We start from the raw sequence: 26,359 nt of genomic DNA, 5'->3' as shown, positions 1-26,359 counted from the left end.
CTAGGGATCGTCACTAGAAACGCGGAGGAGGATCTCAGAGGTCTGGCAGCTTGATACCAGGAAAAAAGATTTTGGAGCGGTATCGGTCCCTGTCCATGCAGAGCCCTAAAAACAAGGCATAAGGCCTTAAAGGTAATTCTCTGTTGGACAGGTAGCCAATGAAGATCAGCCAGTGCTGCAGAAGAAGAAGCAGAGCGTGGGCGGGATAGAGCCAATTTGGCAGCCATGTTTTGAATCCTCTGCAGCTTTAAGATCAAAGTTTTAGGGGCTCCCAGAAGTAGTGCGTTGCAGTAGTCTAATCTACTGAGAATAGAACTACGCACTACCTCTGCTCTAGCCTCCATGGGGAGGAGCGGTAAGATCTTGCGTAGGGCACGGAGTAAGCCCATACATGTCGCCGTGGTCCTGTTCACAGAGGCATCAAGCTGCAAATTAGGTTCATACAGGACTCCCAAATTACGGGCCGATTCAGCAGCCTCTACCGTGCCTAAGATAGAAGTAGGCCAAAAGTCGTCCGGAAGCAGACGAGGGATACGATCTAGGGAGCAGTGAAGAACCTCAGTTTTGGACCCATTAAATTGAAGCGAGTTGACTCGCAGCCACTCTGCTGTTGCCGACATACAGCAGTGGAAAGTGTCCCTCGATAATCCTCGGTGACAAGGATTGAGTGGGTCGGAGCCTCATCAGCACTGAGGAAATGGAGTATGTGTTCTTTTCCTACTACCAGGCCCTATACGCCCACCACCTCCGACCCATGTGGGAGCGCGCTAGCCCACTTCTTCACAATGTGGCCCTCACCAGGCTCATGCTTCCTTAAACTGCTGACCTCGAGTCTGCCATCTCGATGGACTAGGTGGACGCTGCAATACTGGACCTGAACACGGGCCTGCCCCAGGGACAGGCAGGTTCCATGTGAAATATTATCAGTGTTTCAGCTTCAGGCATACGTCCCACTTGGCAAATCTGTACTCTGAACCCAAGTGGCGGAGCTCCTTTTCTTTTTCTTTAGTGATACTTCCCAAAAAGGGACAAGTAGCTCACACTCCTGCCTCCTAACAGTCCATTTAATTGATTAATGCAGACTTTAAGATTTTCTTGGTGAATAGACTACTGCAGGTGTTGCCTCACCTGATTCATGCAGATCAATGTGGCTTTATGCCCCACATTCATCGAGTCACCTTCACGCTTGAAATTACTGGCCCCACTGCGCTGCTACTGCCTCTTCCTGGGCCATCCGCAACTGTCGGGCCCTTGAGCCCTCCACATTCTGGGCGTATTTGAGGAGGCCTCTGGCTTCTGGTTGAACTGGTGTAAATCTCTTTTGGTTCTGCTGAAGGGCAATGTTGAAATAGTGAGCTGGCTAAGTATTATCCCAATCCAGGGCTTGCGTTTGAAATGCCTAGGGTTCCATATATCGCTCCTACCAGACCTGGCTCTTAACCTTACTCCACAGCTAACTGACACAAAACGGGCACTCCAGTCTTAGCCCGGTCTACCTCTAAACGCAAGGTGTAGGGTGGCCCTGTTTGAAATGCTGTTGCTCCCCAAATACCTCTCTGTCTTACAGAATGTCCTTTTCCCCATCCCCACCTCTTGGTTAGCACAGCATAACGCTCTTATCCACTCTTTCATTTGGCAGGGGAAACCCCATCCATTGCCTGGGCTAAGTGCTGCCATTCACCGTTTGATAGGGGCTTGGAGCAGGCTGACATTAAGCTGTACTACTGGGCATCACATCTTTTGATATTTACCAACTGGAGGACTGAGGGCTGAAGTAACCCCGCATATAGGGTACAACTGGTCCATTGGGTCTGGACGAGACCCTAGGATATCTGTATAGTTGCCCCATCACCACGTTGGAGCCACCTGAGTGGCGCTACTTTGCTAGCGTTCAGCACTCTGCATCCTGGATTGGAACTGCAAACTCATGCAGCAGTCTGCCTCAATTTGGGCATTTGCACCACAGAGGAGTTTCATCTGTGATGCGAATGCCCAAATTGAGATGTTTAGTCAATGGGATAAGATCAGCATTATGTCCCTGTGAAGGAAGTGACCCGATTAGGGTCACCCGGGTCATTCGCTCTGAGCGGTGGGAGCAGGCCTATCTAGTCAGAAAGGTATGCGATAATAAGAACGGTCTATTCATTAGCACAGCAAAATTCAACCTTTGAGAAATACACACACAAAGAATACATTCGCAGCTACTTTTCGATGAGACAGACAAAAAACGAGACAGAAGTTAGTTTTGATCATTGTTCAAAATGGCGGCTAAATACAAAATGGCACAGCAAATGTTAAATTAGGTCGTACAGTGCATAAAGAATTTGGCAAAAGCATTTTTCCCAATCCAGCAGACCCTCCTTTTATCATTAGCTAAGCATTTTGTTACTGCCTAAGAATAAATAACATCATAGATGAAGGGATACCTATCATCGCTACAAGCCAATATAGACATTTATCAATACTCAAAAATGCCTTTGTCTATTAACATGAGATCTTGTATATCCTTCATCATCATGGCTGTTGTCTTAGTGTCAGGTACTAGAACCTTCAGTTTGGTTGTTAGAGTCTTTACACAATGAGCACAGCAAGCAGGGAAACAATGTATGCCCAGGCTAGGGAAAATGAGGATCTTCACCCCTAGGATGCCAACAGGCCCCAGAACTAAGCATGGGCGGATTTTGCGGATCCACGATTCACGGATTTGCGTATCCACGGATCGTGGATCCGCAAAATCCGCGGATCGGCGGATTTGTGCATCAGCGGATTTGGGGCGGGGCTTCCATGCCAGGACCATCGTGCCAGAATGAACCCTGTAAGACTCCGTATTTAACAGGGATGTCACTAAACTGTGGTTAAACATTGCAAAAATTGGAAATAATTTGTTCGCTTGGCATATAAACCCGTACCTTAGTGTGAGTCTTCTGCACAAAAGAAAAAAAAATATGCTCCGTTTTATTTAAAACTAAAAGACACTGTGAAGCAAAGCAAAGGTCACAGAAAAGACAGAATCCGACACAATGAGCCTTCACGTCTATGCTAATGCTTCTCGCATCAAGCCGGCAAACATGAAATAATAAATTTAGCAAAACAAGCAAAATGACCCTGCTGGTTGGTTGGTTGGTTTTCCAGATAGCATCTACATATTTTAGAAACGTACAACCTTCTAATAGAAATGAATAAGCACAATGCACGAACCTGAACCCCTTCTGGTAATTAAGAGCCGGGGCTCAGTACAATGCCGCAGGCCCGGAGGCGCCCTCCATCGATCGGACATTTGTGAATTGTGACACTGGGCCATCTGCACACAATGGCGGATGCGCCGAGGGCCGGCAGTGGCCCCGTTCCTCGTAGAAGCGCGTGGGGGCGGGGTCTCGGGAAAGGGGGAGGGGGCCCACTACAGTTAGGGGGAGCAGGTGAGGTGCATGAAGAAGAGCTTGCCATTCCTGCAGCCCTGTGTATGGAACCCCAAAAGGCCCCACTGGACATCCCCGAGAGGGGCAGAGCTAGAAAGCACCTGTTTGCAGATGCTGATGGCGCTGTCACATTTCCACCCGCAGCAGGACGGAGACTGTGTGGTTACACTTGTGCTGCAGACATGCACAGATGCTCGTTTTCTAAGTCATTTTAGGAGGCACCATGTGAGTAGAAAAGGCAGGGGTGTTATGCTGCAGAGATGAATGCTCTTTCCAAAGGTTCAGTCCCATGTCTTTCTCAATGCACTATCTGCTTCTAGCTGAATGTCTCCAGCACCTCTGGCCAGATCAATCAGCTGCGCCTTTGGTGACCCCATGTTGCTCCTCGGTGTAAACATACTTCAGCCTCAGAATGTCTTCTAGGCGCATTGGATTTCCTGAACAATGCTTGCCGCACGTCATCGCTGGACTCTGGGTACTGTGGGGGGTGCACAGTAGTAGGTGGTGGTGGTCAGGCGCCTGGTGGTGGTCACAGGTCCTAAAAAGGTCATGGTGCGTGGTTTGTTTCCATCTTGCTCGGAGGGGGTGGGGGGGGGGGGGTGGCACACGAGCAGCTGGCAGGGTAAACTGGCTTTTCTAACGGGATATTGTGCTTCTTGCACGCTTTGTGTGTTGTTAAACAATTCGAAACATGTTGCAGGCGTAAATAACACGATTCTCTAAAACAATTGTGTAGGTATCGTGCGCCCACTACCATATTTTCAAATCTGCTCCACACGTAAATCTGACTTGAATAACACAAGTTACTATGCAATCGCGCCGAAGGGCGCAGGGGTCCCGTGAGTGAGCTATCATAGTGGGTAAATGGCGGGAAGACGGTGCACACCACGAGTGTGTGGGCGGTTTAATTTTTGTGCCAGGACCGTCGTGCCAGAATGAACCCTGCCCTTCATATTTATTCAAGAAGACGCCACCGTTTTGTGCCTGTTGTAACTATTTTACGATGGCGCCGGCAAGCTGCCAGCGCCATCCTAAAATAGTTACTAAATTAGCTTCAACAGGAAGCTCGAATAGATAAAATAAAGCAGATGCACGAGCGCCTGCTTGATTTTATCTATTAGTGCTTCCTGTTGAAGCTAATTTAGTAACTATTTTACGATGGCACTGGCAGCTTGCCGGCGCCATCGTAAAATTGTTACAACAACAGGCCAGGGAGGCTTGAACTTTTGGCCTCGGAATCCGCCGCTCGCGGATTGCGAATTTTCGGTAAATTCGCGAGAGTTCGCGGATCGCGGATTTACCGAAAATTCGCAAAATCCGCGAGCGTAGCGGATTTTGCGCTCATACTTACCCAGAACCATCCAGAGAGAGTCCTAGTGCCATTCTCCTGATGTATGTCAGATGAGAGTCTATGTAATTTCTGTATGGCAGCATACATATTAAGGGCGTGGTCAGGTGTGTATACGCAACAACTACTGCCAAAGTCGCGACAAGCCCCGCCTCGATAAGCAAGGATGACATCTAAAAACATCCTGTTTTGTAAGGGCAACAATCCTCGTAGCATGGAGCTCAGCAGTAATATTTGTCAAAATTCCAGCTGTTGTATTAATGACCCCTTCTACAACTCATGTGAGCCGACGAATGATAAGGCTATTGGACATAGGGCACCAAAAAGGTATAATACCCTTCATAGCGTCTGTAAACTGCTGCAAAGTGGAGCTTGTCTTATCTATATCTTCTGTGATAATAACCCTTCTGATTCAGGACAGGTATGTACTCCTACACTGCAATCGATGGTCTTTATGATAATTGGACGGTGCTATATACACTGGAGGAAAGAGAGGTAAAATGTGCCAGACCATTCGCTAGGAAGCCAGACATAAGCTTGAGACCCACAAACAAAATACACGTTATGTGGTGGGATCAAAGGCGGGCTACACTTCGTACTCAATGTATAGGTGTAATTGCAATTGCTCTATCCTACCTTTACCTTCCCTATTCCCTGGACACAGAAACCAGCTTTTGTGTTGACCACTGATACCGGCATCACCTTTTCCTTAGTAATATTACGTATTTGAAATGATCGGAAAAATTCAGTGGCATTGAACCCTTTAAAATCCAACACTTCATTTCAAAGCCATGGTTCATTCTTTACCTTATAATATATATTCCTACAAGCTGATGGGGACAATGTACCCAGGGTCCCTTTTCCTCTCAACCCCTGGAATTAAACCCTTGTTGGAAACATATATATTCTACCACTGTGCGAGAGTCAGCAGATGTCATATTCATAGCAGAAGAATGAAAGTGATAATGCACCATAGTAAACAGTTCAAACCACCCCTCACAACTTCCCAGATAAGATAATGGCTTTGATAACAGGATATCACCCTTATGCCCCAACCTCTCCCTGCGTTAAGTGTTTGTTGTTGTTGCAGCCATTTGCTTCCTGTGACGTCCTAGCCCGTCCCTCCAATCACGCTCCCGCCTCCCAGCTGAGCCTGCCTCCCACAGATAGATTAGACCGACCCCTCCCCCCCGAGAGCTGTGACCGTCCTGACTCGTGCAGATCCGGTTGCTCCCCTCTGTTCTCCTGCTGGGTATCGTAGCGCTTCTCCCGCGCTGCTTGTAATATCTGCATTCTTCAGCTGGACTACCATAGCGCCGCATTGTGCATTTGACTCGCTCTGTCCTCAGCGCTGCTTTGCTGCTTTGTGATTGCTGCTCTGTGTTTGCTCTGTGCCCAATTTCATAGCGCCGCCTGTCACTCTTACTGTGCTGTGCTCATAGCGCTACTCTATGTCAGCCATCTCTTTTAGAAAATATATATTTTGATCATTGTGCCCCACTGCTCGCCCCAACCTCTCCCTGCGTTAAGTGTTTGTTGTTGTTGCAGCCATTTGCTTCCTGTGACGTCCTAGCCCGTCCCTCCAATCACGCTCCTGCCTCCCAGCTGAGCCTGCCTCCCACAGATAGATTAGACCGACCCCTCCCCCCCGAGAGCTGTGACCGTCCTGACTCGTGCAGATCCGGTTGCTCCCCTCTGTTCTCCTGCTGGGTATCGTAGCGCTTCTCCCACGCTGCTTGTAATATCTGCATTCTTCAGCTGGACTACCATAGCGCCGCATTGTGCATTTGACTCGCTCTGTCCTCAGCGCTGCTTTGCTGCTTTGTGATTGCTGCTCTGTGTTTGCTCTGTGCCCAATTTCATAGCGCCGCCTGTCACTCTTACTGTGCTGTGCTCATAGCGCTACTCTATGTCAGCCATCTCTTTTAGAAAATATATATTTTGATCATTGCGCCCCACTGCTCGCCCCAACCTCTCCCTGCGTTAAGTGTTTGTTGTTGTTGCAGCCATTTGCTTCCTGTGACGTCCTAGCCCGTCCCTCCAATCACGCTCCTGCCTCCCAGCTGAGCCTGCCTCCCACAGATAGATTAGACCGACCCCTCCCCCCCGAGAGCTGTGACCGTCCTGACTCGTGCAGATCCGGTTGCTCCCCTCTGTTCTCCTGCTGGGTATCGTAGCGCTTCTCCCACGCTGCTTGTAATATCTGCATTCTTCAGCTGGACTACCATAGCGCCGCATTGTGCATTTGACTCGCTCTGTCCTCAGCGCTGCTTTGCTGCTTTGTGATTGCTGCTCTGTGTTTGCTCTGTGCCCAATTTCATAGCGCCGCCTGTCACTCTTACTGTGCTGTGCTCATAGCGCTACTCTATGTCAGCCATCTCTTTTAGAAAATATATATTTTGATCATTGCGCCCCACTGCTCGCCCCAACCTCTCCCTGCGTTAAGTGTTTGTTGTTGTTGCAGCCATTTGCTTCCTGTGACGTCCTAGCCCGTCCCTCCAATCACGCTCCCGCCTCCCAGCTGAGCCTGCCTCGCCCCTCCCCCTTCAACTATCCACTTATGACAGTGGCTTTTGCGCGCAGCGTCCAAGCGCAGCGACCGCGCCCCAGTCGCGCCGAAGGTGCGCCAAAGGTAAGCCCGTCTACGCCCGTCCACGCCTGGACCGCGCCCAGCGCCAGAGCCCCTGGTCCTCGTAATGTCCACCCCTCCCGCATCACTTACGATGCCACCACCCTCCTAGCCCTCAACCCCGGCCGTTCCCCCAACTGCGTCCATGCCGCCCCTGGACACACCCATGGCCCCTTTTCCTGCTACTCCTGCAAATTCGACGGCACCAAGAACAACTCCTCACCCACGAACACACTACAGCTACCCGACCCCAACCACCTACAATGCATCCTGCTCAACACCCGCTCGGTCCACAGGCACGCCATTGACCTCTGGAATCTACTACACACCATCTCTCCGGACGTCGCCTTCCTGACAGAAACATGGATGAACGCCACATCAGCACCAGACATCACCATTGCCATCCCGGAAGGCTATAAGATCATTCGCAAGGACCGCACCGGCCACACAGGAGGAGGCATCGCTATAGTCCATAAGAAATCCATCCGCATCTCAACCAGCTCAGACGTCAACCTCGCCAACTCGGAACACCTTCACTTCCAGATCCACACCGACCCTAAGACCACACTCAGAGGCACCCTCCTTTACAGGCCACCAGGACCCCGCGCATAATTTAGTGAAGACATCACAGACTTCATCACCCCACACGCGCTCCCCTCCGAGGACTACATCCTTTTGGGAGACCTCAACTTTCACCTTGAAAAGAACAACGACCGCAACACCACCACCCTTTTGGACAACCTCGCAAACCTCGGACTTAAACAACTTGTCACTACCCCCACCCACATCGCAGGTCACACACTCGACCCTATCTTCACCTCCAGCAAGCATGTTTCCTTCAGCCACACCACAGCTGTCCTTTGGACTGACCACAGCTGCGTTCACTTCACCTACAACAAGCCCACATCCAACAACCACCCCCAACCCACTCTGCAGAGAAACTGGAACAAAATCACCATCGACCAGATCTCCTCATCGCTTCTTCAAAAGCCCCCCGCCCACTCCTCAAACCCAGACCAAGCAGCCACCAACCTCACCCAATGGTTATCCAACAGCGCCGACATCCTAGCACCACTGAAAAAACGACAAATCAAACTAGGCAGCAAGAAGGCCTCCTGGTTCAACGATGATCTTAAGAAATCCAAGAAACTCTGTTGCTCCCTCGAGAAGACCTGGAAAAAAGACCCAACCACCAGCACCAAGGACGCCTTCAAAAACGCCACCCGCATACACCACCAACTAATCCGAAATGCCAAGAAAGCAGCCTTCAAGGACCGTCTAGATAACAACGCCCACAACAGCAAGGAATTATTCAACATCGTCAAGGAATTTACCAACCCCTCAGCCAACTCCAACGACATCACCCCCTCTCAAGCCCTCTGCGACTCCCTAGCCTCATTCTTCCACAACAAAATTGCAGACATCCACAACAGCTTCGACAACCAACCCGAAGACCAACCCACCCAATCCCCTGCAGGACCCCCACCCCCCCTGAACATCCTCAATGACTGGAAGCCAATCTCCACTGAGGACACCATCCGTCTGATGAACTCTATCCACTCAGGATCCCCCACAGACCCTTGCCCTCACCACATCTTTAACAAAGCAGACTCCATTATTGCACCGCACCTCCGAGACGTCATCAACTGCTCCCTCAACTCCGCAACCTTCCCGGAAAGCTGGAAACATGCCGAACTCAGCGCCCTCCTGAAGAAACCCACAGCTGACCCCACCGAACTCAAAAACTATCGCCCTATCTCACTCCTTCCATTCCCGGCCAAAGTCATCGAGAAAGCTGTCAACAACCAGCTCGCCGCATTCCTCGAAAACAACAAATCCCTCGACTCCTCACAATCCGGCTTCCGAGCCAAGCACAGCACCGAAACCGCCCTCATCGCAGCAACAGACGACATTCGAACTCTACTGGACAATGGAGACACAGTCGCCCTCATCCTCCTCGACCTCTCCGCAGCCTTCGACACAGTCTGCCATAGCACCCTTCTACAGCGCCTCAAAAACATCGGAATACAAGGAAAAGCACTGGAATGGATCACCTCGTTCCTCTCCGGAAGAACCCAAAGAGTCCGCCTTCCACCATTCAAGTCAGAGGCCACTGAAGTCATCTGCGGCATACCTCAAGGGTCCTCACTCAGTCCCACCCTCTTCAACGTTTACATGAGCCCCCTCGCGGCCATCGCACGCCAACATAACCTCAACATCATCTCCTACGCCGACGACACTCAACTGATCCTATCACTCACCAGAGACCCTAACACGGCCAAAACCAACCTACACGAAGGAATGAAAGAAGTAGCCGAATGGATGAAGCACAGCCGTCTGAAACTGAACTCAGACAAAACAGAAGTCCTCATCTTAGGTACCTCCCCCTCCGCCTGGGACGACTCTTGGTGGCCAGAGGCCCTTGGAAAAGCACCCATCCCGACGGACCACGCACGGAACCTGGGCGTCATCCTGGACTCCTCACTCTCGATGAACAGACAAGTCAACGCCGTCTCTTCATCTTGCTTCAACATTCTTCGCATGCTCAAAAAAACATTTCGCTGGATCCCTACCGAAACTAGAAAAACAGTCACCCACGCTCTGGTCACGAGCCGACTGGACTACGGAAACACCCTCTACGCCGGCACCACCGCAAAACTCCAGAAAAAACTACAACGCATCCAGAACGCCTCAGCCAGGCTCATATTAGACATCCCGCGTAAAGAACACATCTCTGATCACCTGAAAAACCTCCACTGGCTCCCCGTCAATAAGAGAATCACTTTCCGGCTCCTAACCCACGCACACAAAGCACTCTACGAAATCGGACCCGAATGCCTCAACACACGACTATCCTTCTACACCCCCTCCCGCCAGCTATGATCCTCCAACCAAGCCCTTGCCACTGTACCTCGCATCAACAAAACCACCATGGGAGGTAGATCCTTCTCCTACCTAGCAGCTAAAACTTGGAACTCACTTCCCACTCACCTTCGCCTTACTCAGAACCACCTAGCATTCAGAAAGCAACTCAAAACGTGGATATTCGACAAGTAACTCCCCACCCTTCTACAAGCGCCTTGAGACCCTCTGGGTATGTAGCGCGCTATATAAATCTTTTGACTTGACTTGACTTGACATGTGTAACTGAGGGGAGTAAACCACAGATCCAGCAATTAGTGGCAATAGGCGTATCATGTGCTTGATGCAGCATTTGCAAAAATAGATTATCTACATATGTTTTGCAATGTTCCCCTTTGTGAGGGGCCAACGTAATAAACATGTGTTCGGGAGGAACAGGTGTTGTACCAACCAGGGAATGTACTGGGTATTTCTCCTCCAGGAACCATGCTACTCCAAGTACTGTTATTAAGAAAATCACAACGATCACTGCAAAAACTATTTTGCTCTTTATGGACTAACCACACCAACTAGACTCATCCTGCTCTAAATGTGGTGCTGCAAATGGCTTTTCCTCCTGAGTAATGGGTCACCCGAACGGATACATTGTGGAACCAAGGGGGGAAAGAATCCAAGAAAACCAAAGGCAAAAGACAAATGTTCCCAGTGTCCGTTAGAGCCTCGCTTGCAGACTCTATTGTTCATCAACGTTGGCGCTGTTGAGCACCGGCAGTGGAGCTGTCGGACCAGCTCTTGAAGAAAATCCCAAGGCGTACAGGATAAAGTATCCCCTTCCAGGGGAGCATTTTAGAGCTATCCTGTCCAGTGTCTGCACAATGCACCAATCTCATCTCTCCCTACGCTACTGTTACCTGACTGGTCAAGTCCATCCCTGCTAATCTGACTTTTCCTTTGGTGCACCGTTCCTCGTCGGGGGTGCAAATTGTACCTAACTGCTCCAGGCACAGAAGGGTCAGGAAAAAGGGGCTCAGGGAGCTCAGACACAGAGGGGCCAATGGACTGGGACTCAAGCACAGATGGGCAAGTAGAACGGGGCTCCTGAATGGCCATGACCTCAGGGGGCACTGCCGCATTCAACACGGCATCATTCTCATCATTCTCATCCTCACGTGCCAACTAATCGTAGGATAAGGGCAGAGGTACTTTGCGGCAATGCTGGCAATGAATCCAGTTCTTTCGGCCGGCGGCCTTCACAGTGGTGTGGGTGGAGAGGAGCACCTGGACTGGTCCCTTCCACCTCGGCTCCAGACTCCTCTTCCTCTGGAAATTTCACATCAAGACAAAGTCGCCAGGCCGGATGACGTGGCCTGGCTCCTCAGGTACTGGTGGGAGATGTTCCTGCATCTGTTGGTGAATAGAACGCAGACTTTTAGTTAACTCATACAAATAGTCCACCAATAGAGGATATTCAATTTCAGAAAATTGACGAGGCCGCGGAACGCCCCAGACGTTCACAGGGCACCCAAACATGACCTCGTAGGGTGACAATCCTGCCCTAGAATGGGCTGGGGCTCTTGTAGACAAAAGGGTTAATGGTAAAGCATCTGGCCATTGTAACCCTGTGCTCTCCTGAATATTTGCCAATTTCAATTTGAGATTACCATTGTACCTCTCAACCAAACCTGCTGACTGGGGGTGATTTGCAGAATGAAATTTCTATTTGATATGTAGTCCCTCACACACCAACTGAATCACTTTAGCATTGAAGTGACTTCCATTGTCACTCCAAATCAAACGGGGCAAGCCGAAGCAATGAAAAAACTCCTTCAGGAGTTCTTTTGCAGTCGCTATTGCTGTGTTTTCTTTCGTGGGGTAAACCTCAACCCATTTACTGAATGCCCAAACAACCACCAACACATATTTCAAATTGTTAACTGATCCATCTCTTTGTAATCTAATTGGAGGACCTCAAAATGGAAAGTAGGGGGTGCAAAATTGCCAAGTGGTGTAGGGTACCCTTTCCAGGATTGTGCATCATACACACCATACAATATTTGACCAAATGGGCAGCTATCTTTGGGATGTTAACATATTTTTCATCTTCATTTGGGCTGTCTCCTTAGCTGTTTGATCTGCAAATGCATTCCCTTTACCCACATTGTCAGAAATTGCCTTGTGGGCTATGTACTTTACTATCATTAATTTCTTGGGGAGCGTCAAAGCCGACAAAAATGTATGTATAAGTGGACAATGTTGTATCTTCACCCCATGGGAAGTGAGAAATCCCTTCTCTGCCCAGAGCCGTCCAAAATTATGGGCGACTCCAATTGCGTATTGACTGTCAGTATAGATATTGACCACCAGGCTCATATAAGGGCAACGAGTTCTGCTGCTTGGGCTGACTGATAGGGAACTCGTTACGTCTCAAATACCGTGTGCAGTGTTGTGATCGCACATGCAGCAGTTGTAGTGCCATCTGGTAACTTAAAACAAAGGCCATCAACATATGGTTCCCCTTGGGGGTAAGACAAGGGAACATCAGTTAAGTCTACCCGTCCTTTCGTCTCTTCCTCTGTCCGGAAAATACAATCATGTATGTCAATTTCCTCACTCTCAGAAGGGAGGGGTAGTAATGTGGCTGGGTTCTGAGTGGCACATCTTTTGATCATAACATGTGGTGCAAAAAGAGTTGGCTCATAACCGTTCAGACACCCAGTGGTGAGGTGCTGCGTCTTAGTCTTATTCAAAAGGGTATCCACAGCATGGGGTACCATAACTGTGCGGTCAGTATCAAGTACAAGCCCAGCCGATTGTCTTATAGAGACGGCCACAGCCGCAACCGCCCTCAGACAGCTCAGGAGGACTCTTGCGACGGGGTCCAAGATTGCAGAAAAATAAGCACACACCAGTTGCTTACCTCCAAAGGCCTGTGGTAAAACAGAGAGTGCACAGTCAGACGTTTCATGCACAGGAGCAGAGCAAAGCACAACTTTTAATTGCTCAAAAGACTGCTGATATTCATGCATCCAGGGCAAGGGTTCATGCACATCTTCAGTGGTTAGTGTTAGCAGGGGCTTTATTAATAGCGAGTAGTTAGGGAGCCATTGATGACAATAGGAAGTAATGCCAATGAAAACGCGCACCTCCCTCTGAGTTTTGGGACAGACATTTTAACAATGGTACTGATGTGTTTGGGGGTCAATCGCCTACCCGCCTTAGACGGTTGGTGACCTAATTAGGTGACCTCCTGTCAACAATGTTGAAATTTGGAAAGGGGCACTTTATGTCCGTGTTGAGCCAAATGCAACAATAATTTAAAAGTACTGTCTTTGCAACTATTTTCAGTGTCGGAAGCAATGAGAAGGTTGTCTAAATATTGGAGTAATACATTACCTGAGGGAAGCATAAGGGAGTCCAATTGGGCTTTTAAAGCTTGAATACATATGATAAGGCTCTCAGTATCACCCTGAGGAGCTCGACAGAATCTAAAGCTCCTGCCAGCTAGTGTAAAACCAAACAAGTACCTGCTGTCTGGGTCTATTGGAATGCTAAAGAATGCGTTTTTGAGATCAATGACAGAAAAGAATTTGGCAGTAGGAGGAATCATCGTCAAGAGAGCAGTAATGTCAGGAACCACCGGAAACTAGGGAACTACTATCTTGTTAACCTCGCGCAAGTCAATCACAAAGCGGTCATCAGAGGAACCCAAAGGTGCCCTTTTAAGAATAGGAAGAATAGGGCTATTACACACATTAGCTGTTGTCTCTTCAACCACTCCCGACTTCTTCAAATCCTGTATTATTTGCAACAAGGCTCGCTCCCCTGCTTGCGATATTTTATACTGGGGAATACGAGGCAAAATAGCATTGTCTTTAACTTTGATCGAGACAGGGGGTGTCTGCATTAGTCCTACGTCCATGTCACCCGTGGCCCACAATGTGTGCAGCACATCCTTAAATTCAACAGGAAGAGGCCCATCATTGGACAGGCACTGTTTAGTGCTTGTTACATTGGGGCCCATCATCATATAAACACCTTATGGGTAACAATAAATGGTAGCATGCAACTTCTTTAATAAATCCAAGGCCATCAAATTTTCTCCGTAATTAGATGTCAACAAGAAGACGCGGGCCCTCCACATCGCTTTATAGAAAAGATTGCGGTTGCGCAGGAGAAGTTGCCAACACGACTGTTCCGTGCACCGATAAGAAGAACAGGGGTCTTGGGTTTTATTAATTCAGTAGTGCATGCTTGGCATAACTTGCTGAAACGTCATGCCGGTGCCATTCTTTATTCTCATTTGGCTTCAATTAAGTGGTGTGATTGGATGCCATTAAGTGGCGATAGAGGGGTGATTCAGGTGCTTGATAGAATGCGGGTCTCTAAGATGGAGGATATATTTGTGGAAGGAAGAGCTCGCGGCTGGGATGAGCTGAGGGTAGGGGATGTTCCCCAATCACAGTTGGCTCGCTTCCAATTTTATTTAGTTAGACATGAATTAAGTGAGCTGTTGGGCTTGGAGATGCTGGAGACCCCGTAGTTGAAAGCTCTTTCTCACCTTGTTAGGCTTCAAGTTTCCTGGTAAATTAATCTCTATAATATATTCTATAACACAAGACAATAGACGGCATCACTACACCAAAGGCAGATTTGAATGGCAAACTGGCAGACACCGGCTAATTCATTTTCAATTCCTCCAAAGGGTCTATTACACTCCTGAGCAGCTGTTTAGATATGGTCTACGAGACTCTGCTGCCTGCGAGAGATGTGGGTTGGACCCAGCTGGATTTATGCATCTTTCCTAGATGTGCCGTGGTATAGCTAACTATTGGGAACAAATCTTCTAATTACTGGGCGAAATCTGAGGTCTTGAACTCACATTGAACCCATTGATGGCATTGTTGGGGTACACGTTGCCGTTGTCCAAAGAATTTTGCAGATTAATTGACATGGGATTACTGCTTGCCAAACGTAGAATCGCAATCCGGTAAGCACGTGGCCCAATTCCTACAACTTCTGATTGGTCTAGGGATATGATATACTGCAGTACCCAATATGAGCTGTAGAGTGAGCTACTTCCACCGCTGAATCACCCTAAGAACTTCCCGGGCCTGTTCAAAACAATACCTGGTGGGAGAAGAAAGAGGGGAAGCGGAAGGAGAAAAGGCGCAAGATAAGGAGTTAATGACTTGAACATGCTATCCGGAATGGGACAATTATGTTAGATAAAACTTGTTCAATGGGAAATGTGATAATAATCCCTCTGCTATTGATGTGAATATTGCTAGCTCGTAGTGGTACTGCTCTAACTGTGTACTGATTGTTTTTCTGTGAAGAATGCTTTTTATTGCTCTGTTTGTCAAAGAAGCACACTGTATCTAATTTTTTCTCTGCACTGTCTGTACCTTTGCATATTGTGGAATACAATCTAATAAAACCTTTTTTAAAAAAATCAGTTTTCTCCCATGGGATTTTTCTTTTTTTAGATGTGAACAAAAATGGTGAATCCACAGTGAAAGGACTGTTACTGGGTTGAGTGTGGTTCACCAGGCACTTCGAGACAAGAGGTTAACGTTTTAGCTTTTTGTAGCTATGGATTTACTCTGAGTTAGTTATTCCCCAACTGGGTGTTCAAGTTCACCACTCTTTATTGGTTCATTTCAAGTGTTGCATGTTTCTATCACCATCTTGCCCGTTTCATCATGGTGTCTTTTCTTACTACCTGAGTTGAGTCCGTTTTCGGTGTCGTTGCTTAGCATTCATTAGCGGCTTTCCGATTCCTGGGTTTCGGAGAACTGTTCACACGCCTGTCAGTTGAGGAAACGTTTCAGTTCGTAATCGGTAAGCAGGAAGGTCGTCAGTCAGTAGTGTTTGGATACGGATAGTCTTGACGGCTTGTTGACGATGAACTCGGTCTCCCTTGATTGATAATTGCAGCTCTTGAGGGTATTCTGAGCATGGCGGGAGGAGTTTTTCACAGTTTCAATTCCATGTCTCCGGTTTATTCACAGGGCTTACACTACATTTCTATGTCAGGACAGGAGGCTCTGATTATGCTTTTCTCATTTCTTTAATGAAATGCTCAGCAGCCAATAAATGAACAAAAAACTACATCTCCCATGAACACCCGGGAGTAACCATAGAGTATAGCGTATAAAAGGTCAACACATTAGTCTGTCTTCCTCTTTCTTTGCTGCTCCGCAGCCAGTTAAGTGCATTATCTTTATTACTCTTGGCATTCTACTGTTTATTTTACATTGTGCCTTGTTGCTTACTGTCGCTTTGTGCTTTGCCTTTGCGCAGTGTGTCGCGCGTCTGGGGGCTCGGTCTCCGTTGTTTTTCTTCGCGCTTTTCGCCGCTTTTAGCGTGCAGTTTGCCTGGTTACCGGAGCGTGTGTCTCACCTCCGTTTTGGTCGCCGAGCGCTTCCTAGCTGCTCGCGCGCTTCTTGTGGAGCGGGAGCAGGGGTTCCGTTTGTTTTGGAGCGCGAGCGCTCCTCGGCGGTTTTCACTGGCAGGCGACAGTCGCGCATGCGCGCTGTCCCGTTTCCGGTTGCTTTCTCTTCAGCTGGTTGAGTGACGGCGTTTGTTGACGTCTTGCCCACGGCCTGTCAGTGCAATTAACCCCGTCTGACGCCGAGGTCTTTTAGGACTTTGGTTGTATATTCATGGCATAGGCTCTGCCTAGAGTGTGGTTTGGTGCAGGCTTTGGCTCCCTCCACGTCTTATTTGCTAGCAAGTCAGGTTTGTTCCTGCTTTTAAGCCTGCTTTGGGGTTTATACACTCCCCCTTGACTTGTGTTTTTCCAACACTCCATATTTTTTTCTAGTCGTCTTGTGGGCATTTTACCTCTACCTTGGTGTAGAATGGCTGACTATTATGATGACGCTGAAGACGACTACTATTATGCTGATGAGGAGGAAGGCTCCTTGGAACAGGATTTAGTTGAACAATTGGACAAGGGTGTTCAACAGTCCGTTAACAAAGCACTAGTACGTGCTATTAATCCTTTGAAGCGTCATCTCAATCTCTATGCACAGCAGCAGGGCTGGTTGCCTGCTTCCAAGAAAACGGCGAAGTCGCCTGTTAACCCTCACAAGACTGACTTTCAGCGTCTGGCGAAAAGTTTGGCATCTGCGCCATCCTCAACTGCTTGTCTTCACGATGCTGATTCGGACAACGTGCTATCTTCCGCATCTTCAGACCATGTTTCCCCTCCACCTAACAAACGGGTCTGTAAAGAACATTTTGTAGACGCTCCCGAGCGTCCTCCAGTGCTCACTTTCGAGCCTGCAGACATCATTCATCCGAACTCTTCCTCATGGATGCCTTCTCCAGCTGTAGCTGCCTACATTGAGGCGCATATCCGCCAGCCTTTTGAGGCTTCAGTTCGTGCCCGGTTGCGCTCAGAGTGCCCGAGGCCTGATTTGTCTGCCCATTTGGCTGAGACACCTGACGTTGACCCCATGATGGTCACGTATTTGAAAAAATATGCCAAGGACCCGAAGAAAGGCCTTGATAGATCTTGGCGGTCTTGTCAAGATAAGATGTTAGACCTGCTTGGGCCTCTCACTAAGATTTTGGACCTAGGTTACAGAGCACAAGAAGCTTCTGCCCTTGTGAACCCAAAGGAGATGATCGAATGGGCGCAACGGGCGATTTGCCAATTGGGAAATGCAAATTGTGCAATGTCTGCGGAACGTCGCAGGTCCATCTTGTTGAAGCTTGACCCTAGACTCTCTGAATTAGCCACTTCAGAGTCGGGCCCTGAGGCGGACGGCCTCCTGTTTGGTCAGCCATTCCTTAAGGAACTCACGCGCTTTGTATCCACCTTCAGTGGCATCGACAAGGCGCAGGCCTCCTTGCGGCGAGCCATGCGTCCGGTTTTTGGAAAGGCCGGACGAGGTAGGGGACGCTCGTTCGGCCGTGGTTCTGCCAATCAGTCCCAGAGAGGCAATTCCTCTCAGCACAGAGGCTCCTACGACGCAGGTTATTCATCGAGAGCCAACTTTTATCCTTCCAGAAAAGGAAAAGGCCAGTACGGCAAAGGACGCTCCGGTGGTCATCAGGGACAATACCAGGATTCCCACTCTACAGGTGAGCCTGATTCGTGCATGCGATGTGATGTTGGGGGGTCGCATTCAGTTTTTCCTGCAGAATTGGCGCATGCTCTCCGGCGATGCTTGGGTGCTACAAACTGTTCAAGGGTTCAGAATAGAATTCTATCACCCGATGCATCAGACTTGTCCCCCTCCTTGTCTACGTTTTTCCCTTCAGGATCAGGTTTGTCTTTCCGAGGAGATAGACTCTCTCCTCAGGAAGGGGGCGGTTGTTCCAACCACCCGTCATCCAAAGGGTTTTGCCAGCTCTGTCTTTCTGGTCGAGAAAAAAGGGGGCGGTGCTCGCCTTGTTCTCAACCTGAAAGACTTCAACGGCGGAGTCGTCTATCGACATTTCAAGATGGAGGGAATCCATCTCTTGAGGGATCTCCTTCGAGAAGGGGATTGGATGGTCCGGCTGGACCTCAAAGATGCGTACCTCTCGGTTCCGATTTACAAACCACATCGCCGTTTTCTCCAGTTTCTCTGGCAGGGGGTCTGGTACGAGTATCAGGTTCTCCCGTTCGGTCTTTCGTCGGCACCATGGTGCTTCACGAAGCTGTTGAGACCGGTTGTGGAACATCTTCGGTCTCTGGGTGTCAGGTTGATTATTTATCTGGACGATATTCTCCTTATGGCGGATTGTCCTCTCAAACTTCTTCAACATCTGGAATTGTCCATCACTCTTTTACAGTCTCTGGGTTTTCTAATCAATGTTCAGAAATCGGTTTTGGTTCCAGCTCAGTGTATCGATTTCCTGGGCTTCCAGATCGACTCGGTAGCTTGTCAATTTCTCTTGCCCAACCAAAAGATGCGTTATATCAAGAGAGAGTTGACATCTGTTATTTCCAGACCGACTGTGTCGTTGAGGTCGTTGGCACGTGTAGTAGGTCTGCTGGCGTCGTCCATTCAGGCGATATTTCCGGGTCCTCTACATTACAGGGCAATGCAGCGCCTGAAAATTCTTCATCTCCGGAAAGGTCTCGGATATTCCGATCAGATTCCTCTTACGGAGGAGGTCCGGTGGGAGATGCAGTGGTGGTTGGACCACATGGAGGCCTGGAACGGCCGAGCCCTCTTCGGTGTGTCCCCGGATCTAGTGATAGAATCCGATGCCAGTCGGTGGGGCTGGGGAGCCCGTTGCGGCTCGGTCTCGACCGGGGGTCGTTGGTCCCCTCAGGAATTGACACTACATATCAACTGTCTGGAACTTCTAGCGGGTTCCTTTGCGATCAAATGTTTTTCCCCCCTGCAGACCAGTTGTTGTGTCCTTCTCCGGATGGACAATATATCAGCAGTCCGCTATGTAAACAAACTAGGCGGGACCAGGTCCAAAGTCCTGGCGGAGATCGCCAAAGATTTTTGGCACTTCTGTCTGCAGAGGAAGATCACTGTTATTGCGGAGTACCTTCCGGGATGCCACAATCAGATAGCGGACTGGCACTCCAGGCATCTCCGGGATTACAGCGATTGGAGGCTGCATCCTCGGGTCTTCCGTGCTCTCCATCGGCGTTGGGGTCCTTGCCAACTGGATCTCTTTGCCTCACGCCTCAATGCGCAGCTTCCGCATTTTTACAGTTGGAGGCCGGACCCTCAGGCTCTGGCCACGGATGCCTTTCTCCAGCAGTGGCCATCGACCCTCTGCTATGCCTTCCCTCCATTTCTAATGATTCCCAGGGTATTGGCCTACTCCAAACGATTTCAGACGGATCTGATTCTGATTGCCCCTCTCTGGAGGGCTCAAGCGTGGTTTCCGGTCCTTCTAGAAATGTGTTCGGCTCCACCGTTTCTCCTTCCCCCATTGTGGAATCTCCTGTTGGACCCTCTCGGAGATCCTCATCCCCTGATCCTCTCAGGCTCCCTCCCCCTTCTCGCGTGGAGGATCTCGGGGATCGCTGGTCGCTCCCAGGCCTTTCAAGCGACGCTTCCAAGCTCCTTAGTGAGGCATGGGCTCCCAATACTCACAAACGGTATAAGGGGTCTTGGAAGCGTTGGTGCGATTGGTGTTCACAACAACAAGTTGATCCCGTTTCAGCAGATATCAGCTTGATTGTTAATTTCTTGGCATCCTTAGCCACCTCTGGTCTGGCTTATTCGACTATCAATGGTTTCCGGTCGGCTATCTCGGCGGGTCATGCCCACATAGATGGGAAACCCGCGGGTGAACATCCTTTTGTTTCCAGGTTACTTAAAGGAGTTCGTTTTGCAAAACCCCCCACTCCTAAGTATGTTACCTTGTGGGATGTTTCAGTTGTCCTCAGATTCTTGGAGGCCTGGCCTTCCAATGCTTCCTTATCTCGCAAGCAACTCTCTGCAAAACTGACTATGTTGCTATGTTTGGTCTCATGTAAGCGCGTGTCGGACGTACACGCTTTGGATCTGGCGGGTCGCAGCTTCACTCCTGAAGGAGTTTCCTTTCGTCTCTCCAGACGTACCAAATCTAATACGCCTTCTATTTCTTATCCTTCTTTTCCTTCTCACCCCAACCTTTGTGTGGTTCAATGCCTGAAGGATTATGAGGTGAGTACCGCTTCTTTGCGCTCAGACATGCAGGGTCAGCTTCTGATTGCATTACAAAGGCCTTTTCGCCCTGTCTCTCCAGCTACCTTGGCGCGCTGGGTGCGGGGGCTTATGTCTGAAGCAGGAATTGATGTTTCTGTGTTTGGCGCACACTCTGCACGTGGAGCGATGGCATCCAAAGCTTATTCCATGGGTGTTACTCTGTTTGATATCATGAAGGCTGCAGATTGGTCATCTGCTTCTGTGTTTAAGACGTTTTATTTTAAGCCTATTGATAGTGTTGCTTCTGTGGTGGTGGATCAGCTTTAAAAAAGCATAATCAGAGCCTCCTGTCCTGACATAGAATTAAAAATTTGCAAACATTCGTGACAAGAATTTTCAATTCTATTAAGGACTAGGAGGCGAGGATTATCCCACCCGTGTTTCATATTTGTATGCTAATGTATTATGACTGTATATACGCAGTTACAAATATTTCATTCCTTGTTCTCCCTCCCTGACTTGTTGTTCAGTACTATTACTTTGGATATTATGGCTTCGTATCTTTTTTCCAGGTTCAGACCAGAAGTGATGATGTTTGTTCCTCGGCGGAATCGGTTGCTCCTCCTGGTTTCTGGACCCATGGTTCTTCGGCTGCCTTTTTCAGGATCCTCTGGATGACAGCGGCCTGTTTGGAATTGTTGTTCCTGTTGTATTTAGGATTTTATTTTAACTTGGACATTTTCCCACAAAGAAAGAGGAAGACAGACTAATGTGTTGACCTTTTATACGCTATACTCTATGGTTACTCCCGGGTGTTCATGGGAGATGTAATTTTTTGTTCATTTATTGGCTGCTGAGCATTTCATTAAAGAAATGAGAAAAGCATAATCCTCGCCTCCTAGTCCTTAATAGAATTGAAAATTCTTGTCACGAATGTTTGCAAATTTTTAAGTATTGTTCACTTCGCATATTCAGGCTCCTCCGACAAGCTTCAGAGGTAATTGCTGATGATTCAGAGTGTCTACAGACTGTCATGACACTTAGGAGTGATTTCAATATTTTCATTCTGTTCTTTAGGTGTAGGATCTTGGTTCTCACTGTTACTGTTGCAGCAACCGGAAGTCACGGTCTCAGCGAGGCACTGCGGCATAATAGGACGTTTGTGCACTTGCCTATAAAGGTAGGGTATTTGATCTTACAGTGGTTTACTCCTTTATTGCAATATTCTCATTTTCGAGTAGTCTTTCGATCCATTTACATTCTGTAGATTGTGCTACAGAAATGGTATCTCCAGTTGAAGAGCATTAGGAATACATCATCGCTGTTGGACACAATATCGGTATAGTTAATCACTTTTGTTTCTACATTGGCATGTTGACTGTGGGTTAGCGTGAGTGTCTTTCACCGAGATTTGTCACAGAGTGGACTTTCTGGGTCTATACATCACATTTTTTCTTTAAGGTTACCATGGGGATTCCTTTTCTTCACTCTGATCGGTTTTCTTCATCTTGCTACCATGCCTTTGTGCATTTTTAATAGATAATATCTTGTCTCTGTATGTTGTACATTAACAGTTGCTTGCTTTCATTATAACTAGCTGGTTTATCCTTTTCTTTTCTTTCACAGTGGTCCCTGAAGAAGGGATTTGTTAATCCGGAAATGGATTGGGCACATCAATGAATGGGGATTTGGCATTTTATGTTTATTCAAGTACAATCAAAGTGTTTACGTCATGTTGTAACTGTTGCTATTATATACACACATTTTATTTGAAAGCATAATTTTCTTGAAGCATAACGAGCCAAATAAAGTCTATACTTTCATTGTGTTATAATTTCACATCTTGGTTAAAAAAAAGTTGGAGATTCATCATTGTTCATGAAATGTTTTCCACTTTGATTATGTGAGCAATTGTAATATTGGCGGAGCAGCTAGAGATCGGGTGAACAGTCACTTGTACATTTTTCATTGTCCTAGCTGTTGGCCATCCCTGTCACCTTGTCCATATCATAGTCATCGTGATAGTAATGACCGCCCCTGCTGTCATCGAAGTAGTTACTGTCTGGGCGATCCTGAGAGGCTGCACCGTGCTGAGCTCTGTCCTGTCCACAGCTCAAAAATCCCGTCCACGAAAACCTTGTCCTCTAGGGGCCGCAACTTTCTGCAACAACACTGGAAACTCGGTAAGCCAGTTTCCCTCCTCCTTACAATACACAAACTGGTTTGGCCCTACAGGAGTAGCATTCCGGCTGGTCCGCAGAAGCTGCCGGTTAAAACCCACCATGTCCTTTACCATTCCCCCTAGAAGCCTGCTGCAACAACACCTTCATCTTCAATTCCTTATTCCATTTCTCCACCTTCTCCTTCTACTTGTTTTCCCTGTGCTCATAATACTGCGCCATACTCAATATTGCTGAGGGGGAGGAAGTAGTCCAGGCACTGTCCGAAGCCTTTAACCTAGTCACAATCTCAGGAAGCAAGTTTGTAACAAATCTATTGACAGACAATCGGACGCCTCCCTCCACTGACAAAGCCTGTCTGCTAAAATCCTAAAATACCCCTTCAAAACGAGTGAAAAAGTCAGACACACTCTCATCCTTCTTCTGATGACATGCCGTTAACTTGTCCCAATCTACCATTCTAAGTGGAATGAGAGAGTGCATATACGTAATAATTCAACCAGGCAAAGCTAGTATCTCAGCCTTAGGCTTCTCACCAGGTTTCCTTTCTTCGTCCCATGCTTTAATCTGATCCCAGGTACCACCCAATTCCACAACGTGGTCCCATGTGTGCACCTGCCTCTAGATATCAACGGGCACCAGTAAACCAAAGAACATTTCAATCTCAGCAAGCGTCATCACTGTCGATGATGCAGCCTCAGTCAATTCTTTATAATATGCAGAGGGATTTTCCTAGGGTCAAGTAGCTGAGTCTTAAGGGACAAAAACTCACTCCTTATCCGTGGAGTATAAACCCATGGTTCTTGGAACCGGGCCTCCACCTGTGGTCTAGTAACAGCATCATGCTGAGCCCACAGCTCAGGTATTTCTGGGTGATATATGGGATCCACTTCCGTCATCGGAAACTGGGATACCGTCTTCGGGCTCTTTTCAAGCAGTCTATTTCGATAAGCAACCAGTGTTGTGACATTACTAAAAACCTCGCCAGATGCCATACCAGAAGCATATACATGATCCCCAATATCGAAAATCATTTGGGGTGCCAACACTGTTCCCACAGTTCAATCAAAGTTGCCGACATATGCTTAAGGGCATGCTGCTGTACAAACAGCTCATAATCTTTCATCACACTCCACACATCCTCGACATTGTAAATGGGGTTACGAGCCCACTGAGCTGTTTGATTACCCACCACCTTTTTCTCAGCTTCCTCCACATCAGATTGTATCAACACCCATCCTAACCGGTCCTTGAATTTCGTCCAGTCCCTATCCTCAGGGCCACATACTGGTTTCTCAAGATTCTGTAACATCGCGGGATAGGGGAAAAGAGTGTGAGCAATAACAGAGGTACCGGGCAAAAACGTCGCTGCTGGCTGGGCCGTGGGTGTAAGAGCTAGTTAAAGTGTTGCTGAAGCAACAAGCGTTGCCGAAGTGTTAACAGTCGTAGATGCCACATACGACGATTACAAAAAAGGACAGGAGGTGCCATGGCCAAGGCAGACGGAGCAACTGTAGCAGAAGCAGAAGAACCGGGTAGCTGGGGCTGCGGGGGAAGTACGGGGTATACCTTCTGCGGGGCATACGGAGGCGGGGGTCGAGCATCCAACAATTCCTCCAAAAAAGTATCCTTCTCTTCTTGGGCAACATAAGACTTTTCACATTGCAATCTAAACCTCCTATGGCCACACTCTATTCCCTTTTCTATTTTCTCTCTATCATGCACTATGGCTTTCTGAGTTAAAGTCTGCATTCTCCCCTTCTGGGACTCTTTTTCTGCTTTAATTTTTTCTCTGTTTAGCTTCCTTTTGCCACGTTCTGAGGGAATCAAACATCGACTGCCTACTCATTTTCGCAAATAATTTATCCTGTAGAAAATTAATTTTCTGTTCATCAAAAGTGCCGGTCAATGGTCACTGCAACTCGGCATTGTCCTTCGTATATTTTTGCCAACCTGTACTAAACATGATAGGGCCAAGGCCATGTTTTACATACATGTCGAAATTTGGGGTGCTTTCCGGAGGGGCTGGTTGATTTTCTTCCAATCGAGCATCAGCAGAAGAACAATGCCTGAGCACAGAAACCGGCTAAAACACAGCATTTTCAAAAGAAAACAAGCTCACTATTAATACCAAGCAGATATTTTCAAATACCTTTTTCAAAATCTGTTCTCAAATTTATCAAATACAAATCAAAATAGAACTCAAATAAATTCAAGCGCCTATCCAAAGATGTTCCTCAGACAGTGCCAAAAACAAATCAAAATAGAGCCATATCCACAAAGAACCACAGCAAACTCACGTGGTGCACACGGGTCAAACAAAGTTATTCTCCACTGCTGACTCTTCAAACCTAACGGTCAGTTCCAAGGGTTTCGCCTTTCAGGACCCTAGTCGGGATGATCACTGGATGAGGCACTGCCCGGTCAGACAAACAAGTACAAGACTCTCTCCTGCAGAGATCCCCAGTTCCCGGTCCGCCCGTCTGTCATGGCCTGACCTCACCCGTCCACAGGCAAGGATGGGTCACCCAATGGTATATCTGTTTGGGCGCCAACTGAAGGAAGTGATCCGATTAGGGTCACCTGGGTCACTCGCAACCACCTCTCAGCCTTCCATACAAATGAAGAGTCGGACACACAGTATAGAATACAAGCCACAAAACATTTATTGAAAGTACACTCGGTGGAGCCCGATCTGACCTACCTCCTTAAAGTGCTGCAGAGGGACTGACTTCAGTCAACATGGCAGTGCATTAAGTACATTTCCAATACTCCTAAAGACATGCCCAGACTGGAATTTTCCAGTTGGTAGCTGGTGAGCAAAGGAGATATAAACAGGATGGGTTGCAATCCTGGGACCGGCACACATTATCTTGCAGTCAAGGTTACTCTGCCTGTTCTCGCCGCTCTGAGCGGTGGGAGCAGGGCTATCTAGTCAGAAAGGTATGCGATGATAAGAACGGTCTATTCATTAGCACAGCAAAACTCAACCTTGGAGAAATGCACGCACAGAGAATACACTGCCAGCTGCTTTTCGATGAGGCAGACACAAAACAAGACTGAAGTTAGGTTTGCTCATTGCTCAAAATGGCGTCTAAATACAAAATGGTGCAGTGAATACTAACTTAAGTCGTACAGTGCATAAAGAATTCAGGAAAAGCATTTTTCCCAATCCAACACCTAGGTGGTGTGTGAAATGGTGCCCACATGAGGTTCTTTGCTGAGCTGCAGGACCTCTGCCATCTTTGCCACACAAAATTTCCCAAGCATGTGGTCTGCCACACGCTGGGCACTCACGCTTTCGACCTTATCTACCTTCCCAGGTA

General features: G+C 48.1%; 1 long non-coding RNA gene across 3 annotated transcripts in view; it reads left to right on the top strand.

The window, feature by feature from the left end:
• LOC144756056 (uncharacterized) overlaps nt 1–22,661 on the top strand; it is a 67,295-nt gene extending 44,634 nt beyond the window's left edge. Inside the window, exons 1-4 of one of the 3 annotated variants that reach the window (XR_013595062.1) lie at nt 16,029–16,096; nt 21,931–22,033; nt 22,121–22,192; nt 22,480–22,661. This is a non-coding gene — a long non-coding RNA (uncharacterized LOC144756056). Of the gene's footprint in view, nt 1–16,028; nt 16,097–21,930; nt 22,034–22,120; nt 22,193–22,479 lie in introns of those variants that run through there. The other 2 variants (XR_013595060.1, XR_013595061.1) reach the window with 2 other exon arrangements.
• The last annotated feature ends 3,698 nt before the right edge of the window (nt 22,662–26,359 follow it).

The sequence above is a fragment of the Lissotriton helveticus genome, chromosome 5_1 (genome assembly GCF_964261635.1).
Source record: "Lissotriton helveticus chromosome 5_1, aLisHel1.1, whole genome shotgun sequence".
Lineage (NCBI taxonomy): Eukaryota > Metazoa > Chordata > Amphibia > Caudata > Salamandridae > Lissotriton > Lissotriton helveticus.
The sequence above is the reverse complement of the archived record's forward strand: the minus strand, read 5'-3'. Positions and strand labels throughout refer to the sequence as shown.